Consider the following 6,125-nt stretch of genomic DNA (forward strand, 5'->3'; position numbering starts at 1 on the left):
GTTACTCCCTCGTTTCATCCTTACTTTTATACACCTTTGGATTATAGTAGGATGCATATGCAATCATATTACATTCAATATCCTTTTATGTATCCAAATTATACTTCACCACAAAGATCGATTGTTGCTAGCAATAATCTGGTCAAAGAAGATTTTAGTTGCAGCAAAGAGGACATGAAGCAAGACTCAAGGTACTTACATCCGAGGTGGTCTACCGATCCTAGAACAACCCTACGTGCGTCTGTCCTAACGAGGTCCCTCCCGAGCAAGCGTTCATCAGACTTCACCGTTCTACACCGGCGAACCGGTATGACCGGTCACCTTGACCGGTCTGACCGCCTTGAGCATCGGCGCTGTATTTGTGCCGTCGCTCGCTGCGTGATCTAGCGCGTTCATGTGTTGGCCCTAAATTTGCGCCAACACCCTGCTTCCTCTCATGGCACCGCCGTGGATGTCGGAGTCCGCCAGAGTGGTGGCGAAGGGGGCAGCAGTGCCTCCCATGGCGTTGAGGACGTCGTGGATGTGAAGCCTGCAGCGGCGCTTCCCGTCGCTTTACTAATGGATCAATTGGGATCTAGGGTTTTACTGTTTTGGTGAGCCTTGGGTCATGTGCCCTCTTTCCACTTTATGTGCACGACGGGGGCCCACCAACCGTGTTGGGTTTGACGCCCCCGATCAAGGTGCGAGTCGGGGATGGGCCCATGGAGATCGATACTAATATTCTCCTCCTCAATCTCATCTTATACTTTAAACTTAAACTTTATCTCTTGGTGTCTATTTCATTATAGATCAATGTATAGAGCATGCCTCGTCATGATAGTTAGAACCATCAGATTAACTACTACAATACATCTTTTTATTTTGAAAGAGACCTTATCTTGGGCCCTTAGTATCCAAAAATCATAGGCTCTACCATAGACCCATGTCGACTTAGAGTTCTCTGAACACTTGGCAACACTTGGGCAGTAGGCCTTGGTAAGCTGATCCGCAAGCATTTGCTTGGTCATTATAACTTTGATGCTTTCAACATGGTTCTGGATTTTCTCCATGACAACGTATCTCTTGCTGTCAATCTGTTTGGCAGCACACTTGACCTATTGTCATAAGAGTGAAATACTTGATTCCGGATACGACTTTATTAGTTTTAAGTGCCTGCTTGGTGGTCTCGTATCATGATATACTATAGATATGCAGTATGCATCACTAATGATACCACAACTTTCTGTTTATTTGTTTGGAGCTTTTCCATAACTAGTGAAGGTGCACGTCACAAGCACGTGTTTAAAAAAAAAATATTTAAAAACAATTGGATTGTATCAAACGACTACTAAAATTAAAAATATTTATTAATTTCATGGCAATCCAATCTAATCTAATATAAGCTAATAAATGAACTAACATAGCAATGTAGAATGGAAATTTCATGAGTGGAGTTTGCATGGTACACATAATCCAAGAAATAGAAAATCATTATATCTCAGCAGGTTTACACTGTATTTGACAACTGTCCTCACATGGATAAAGTCTTCTAGCTACCATCATGGTTTACCACTAAAGTAACCTTAAATATAGCACTCATAACGACAAGCTCTACTTGAGTTTCGGGAATGTTAGCCACCACCATCAGACCTTTCTCATCCAACACCTCAAACCTCTTCCTCCTAGTCAAGGCCCTATCACAAATATAAAAGAGACCAGTAAAACATCTGATAATCAAAACTTCGAAGCTGAACAAATGATTCAGTTATTCAAGGTTATTGAATCAAGTAGTAGTAGCTGCAAGTCACAAGCTCCTTGGGCAAGCAACAAGCTGACATACACATGAAGTTATTTTCAATTCGACATTATAGGAGAAGTAGCATTTATCCATGAAAAATGAGCAGTATTTCCTAAGAATAAGCACAGACAAAGAGAACCTATTTTAAGACATAGGTGTAGGTACACATGAGGAAAAAAGGAGCTTCTGTAAATAAATAGCAGAAGCTGGAATTTAATTGACAGTCCACATAGGTGTAGGTACACATGAGGAAAAAAGGAGCTTCTGTAAATAAATAGCAGAAGCTGGAATTTAATTGACAGTCCACATAGGTGTAGGTACACATGAGGAAAAAAAAGGAGCTTCTGTAACTGTGAGCTTTCCAATTATCTTTTCAGCAATGAGTCAATCAGTTTTAGTGGAGCACAACCTATATTCAGACTTAAGATACCATGGCTTTAAAATGAAAAATAGTGGTAGTATTTTGATCAGTTGCTATGTGCATGTTCAACAAGAAAAAAAACTTACAGGGCTTGCTACACACTATTTACATCCAGTAAATTTAGATAGGCCAGAGACTCGAGAGTGGCATATTAATCATATGCAGAATCCTGTCAGAAAGGATCACAAGCATTGCCTTGGCTTAATTCTGGTCCAGTTGTGGTCCAGTTGTGGTCCTAGCACTGTATTATTCAAACTGAAACAGCATGACATTAAATGCTATAATTATCAGGTGAATTTGCTCTCACCTTTGTTTCTTATGTATCATATAAACACGAAAAGATCATGAGCACTTCCTCTTGTTCTGCATTTGTCTAGGTAAACAATAATTTATACTGATTAAAAATTAGTAAATAAAAACCAGACCTTCTATCTTCCTCTGTGTCTCTCGCCCTCCCTCTCTAATCATACTAAAATGCATCACCCAGTCACAGTGATAACTTTTCATAATTACATTAAATCAGCATCAATCTAAGTAATGTGCAAAGCAACTGGAATGTGCCACTACCACAAACAAACAATGTCTGTCAAAAGATGCTACATACTCGAGGACAACAGATACTGAGAAAATTCAATAGAAGGCTTTCCAAGTTCCTCTTAAATAGCTTTTGCGACATCAATCATAACCTCAAATGCATTATCCAAAACCAGCTTTCAAATGCATCCATATGTGAGGTGACCTACTATAAACAAAGGCGTAGAACTATATTTTTTTGCATCCAACCCTTAAACCACCAGAGCCATTTCGTTGAGTACTTTGCAAGCTGAGGAGCTCCATTCATCAGGACCAAAGAAAAAAAAAGTAGACATGCGGGTTGTCATTTGTCAATTTAGATTGTTCTGCAATTCGCATCACATCGTACTCCATACTGTGAATTATGGAGTAAACTAAACATGATGACAAAACAGAACATGTCTACTTAAGGGCAAAGTGTACAACAATTTGCCTAATCCACAAATTCATATATTTTCAGGGAAACAAAACCATCAAGAACCTATGATTTCAATCCCAAGAACCCATTAAAAAAAAGAAAAAATCCTTGTGATTCTTTGAGGAACCAGCCAAGAACTGAGAGAAGAAAAAAATGGAACAATCCACGAAATGCTTGGCCCAGGGGAGTCAGACCTGTAGATGCTCGAAGGGGAAGGGTCATGCTACGCTTATATTTTATTAGGGGAAGAGTCAAATCCACAAATTTTTACAGTTAAGGGGAACAAAAGGATCAAGAACAATGTTTGCAATTCTAAACCAGCCAAGAACTGAGATGGGAGGGACTCAGACCTGTAGGTGCTTGATGGAAGAGGGTCATGCTCCGTTGGATCCTTTTTGCCGGCATCGGTCCACATCTATGTGCTAGTGGATCCTTTTTGCCGGCATCGGTCCACATGTGTGCTCCGCTAGATCCTTTTTGCCGGCATCGGTCCACATCAGACCTGTAGGTGATGCGATTTAGAGAGGCTGCAGTTGTTAGGCATTATGTACAAAATGTGTCATGCAAACAAATTTTCCTCTGCTCACCAAAAATAGTAGTGGTCATCTCAAAATCATCGGAGTTAAGGCAAACTGAAAATATCCATACTGTTCTTAAGAATAAGTGGCCATACTAAATATTCATTGGACTATTCCTAAAATAATTTATAAACACTCCCAAGATAGTGCCCTGTACCCAGGTAGAACCACAATTTAAGAACTCTAAATCCATCCTTATATTCATGAGCGCTTTGATGATACTGATGAACCAAGATGATGAGTAGCATCCAACAACATTTCCTCTCTTCTCTATTCATGAACGCTCTGCCACATTCCTAGTCCCCAGCAACTCTCTACATGATCAGGTTGTATTCATAAACTGAAGCATAGCAAGGACATCAGAGAGAGTGCATGTTCAGTTATATCAGTGAACTGAGCAGCTAGCTAAACGAGAAGAAAGATGTATTGCCTAATGCTTTGTAGAGGGCGAGGGTTGCTTGCGGCTAGGCAGCTAGCAACTAACTCTACCTGATTGGTGTTGATTCATCTCTGCTACTTTCAGAGCCTCCGTGATCCCATCTGAGGTCAAGACTGCACAAGCGGTCAACACATGTAAGCATTTTAACAAACACATGGTGCCCAAACCAATTGTCGGTAAAACAATTTGCATTAGATATCAGAGCCACCTTGTGGGGAAGGATGGGGGCGTGGATGATCCGCCGCCAGGATGGATAGGGCGTCGAGATGGGGGCATCAACAGGATGACAGCCGCCCTCTCCTCTTCGCACGACTGTCCAGCCCTATCCTCCCCGTGCCGCTATGCTGCGCTGCGAGGAGCTGCTGCGGCACACCAATGGTGAGGCTTGGACATTCTGGGGGAGGAGGGACGCCGGACGTGGTGGAGGAAATCGCCACCGGTCGCATGGCCGCCGCTTGAACAAGAGGAAGAGGCCGGAGAGGGCGGCGACAGCGTCGAAGGCGCGGCCGATGTGCGCGAACGGTTGTGCCGCAGAGAGCAACGCGGGCGCGAGGGCGTGCCATCAACGCAGCCACCGTCACCGGGGATGGCGTCGCGAGGGCGGCGCGGATGGATGCAGGGCACCGTCGGAGTAGCCGAGGGAGGTGTGAGGGTGTGGCGGATGGAGGCAGAGCGCCGTAAGAGGAAGCGAGGGCGACGCAGATGTAGGATCCACCCGCAGGCCCCGGCGGCGGAGTGGGGGAGGAGGAGGACCTACTCGAAGGAGGTCGGCGCTCGGGGTGCGCAGCGCTGGCAGCTCGCCCGTCTCCCAGCGCCGCCTGCGCCTGCACCGAGTGCCGCGTCCGCCACCGTCCCAGGCCGACGCCATCTCCGCGCGATGCGCGCGTCAATCGGCGCAATCCCGTCCCCGATCTGCCTTCATCTCCGCGCTTGGTGTGGCAGGGGGCGCAGGGCAGGCAGGGTAATGGGTGTGGTAGAAAAGGAAAAGGAGCGCAGATTGGGACCGTGATTGATGGAGGAATGAAGCACGGGTCCGCCCGGCGGGTAAGCGCGCAGGCGCGGTGTTAAAAAATCAAGATGCAAGTGGGGCGGGCTTTACCGCAAACCCGCTAAGCCAGCCCGTGCCACGAACCCACCAAACCCGCGTCTCAAACCCACATTGCTGGAGCGGCCCTTGCGGGCTTGCCCGCGTTGCGCAGCGGCGCCGCATTTGGCCGCAAGCCTGCCACGCATAGCTCGATACGACGCTTGTGCCTGCATACGCGGAACGTTGCCAGCCTCTCTGTCATGTCGGACTAGTTCGTTATTATTACTTCCAATTCCAATTAAGCTGCCGAGGTTGTGCTGTGGTGACTTTAATGAAATCCTCTTTAATTGTGAGAAGGAGGGGGGAGCAATAAAGCCTGAAGGTAATATGTTAAAATTTAGGGAAGTGTCGGAGGAACGTGACCTACGTGATTTGGGGTTTGTTGGAGAGGAATTAAAATTTAGGGAAGTGTCGGAGGAACGTGACCTACGTGATTTGGGGTTTGTTGGAGAGGAACATATCTGGTGGAAACTAAATCTTCGTGAAAACTCGTGCAAACCACGACAAAAAAAATCATCTAAATTCACAAAAAAATCACACATGTAGATGATATGATGATACACAATCTTATAAAATATCTTGTCCAAACTCGACTTCGTTTGTGAGATATAAAAATAACAAATTTCAAACGAACAAGCTGTCCAACTTGTTAGTTTCAAATTTGTTATTTTTATATCTCACAAACAAACTCGAGTTTGGACATAATATTTTACAAAATTGTGTATCATCATATCATCTACATGTATGATTTTTTTCGTGAATTTAGATGACCTTTTTTATCGTAGTTTGCATGAGTTTTCATGAAGGCTGTGGTTACCACCAGATATGTTCC

General features: G+C 44.6%; 1 long non-coding RNA gene across 2 annotated transcripts; it reads right to left on the reverse strand.

Moving 5' to 3' along the window:
* Positions 1-1,378: 1,378 nt before the first annotated feature.
* Positions 1,379-5,245, reverse strand: LOC120699187. Of its 2 annotated transcripts, XR_005685276.1 has the most exons (4): positions 4,415-5,232; positions 4,257-4,319; positions 3,540-3,691; positions 1,379-1,673 (listed from the first exon to the last, which is right to left on the reverse strand). It is a non-coding gene; the product is annotated as an uncharacterized LOC120699187 (long non-coding RNA). The 2 variants fall into 2 exon arrangements; XR_005685275.1 differs by having other exon boundaries at positions 1,387-3,691; positions 4,415-5,245.
* Positions 5,246-6,125: the final 880 nt, after the last annotated feature.

This window comes from Panicum virgatum, chromosome 3K (genome assembly GCF_016808335.1).
Source record: "Panicum virgatum strain AP13 chromosome 3K, P.virgatum_v5, whole genome shotgun sequence".
NCBI classification, from domain to species: Eukaryota; Viridiplantae; Streptophyta; class Magnoliopsida; order Poales; family Poaceae; genus Panicum; species Panicum virgatum.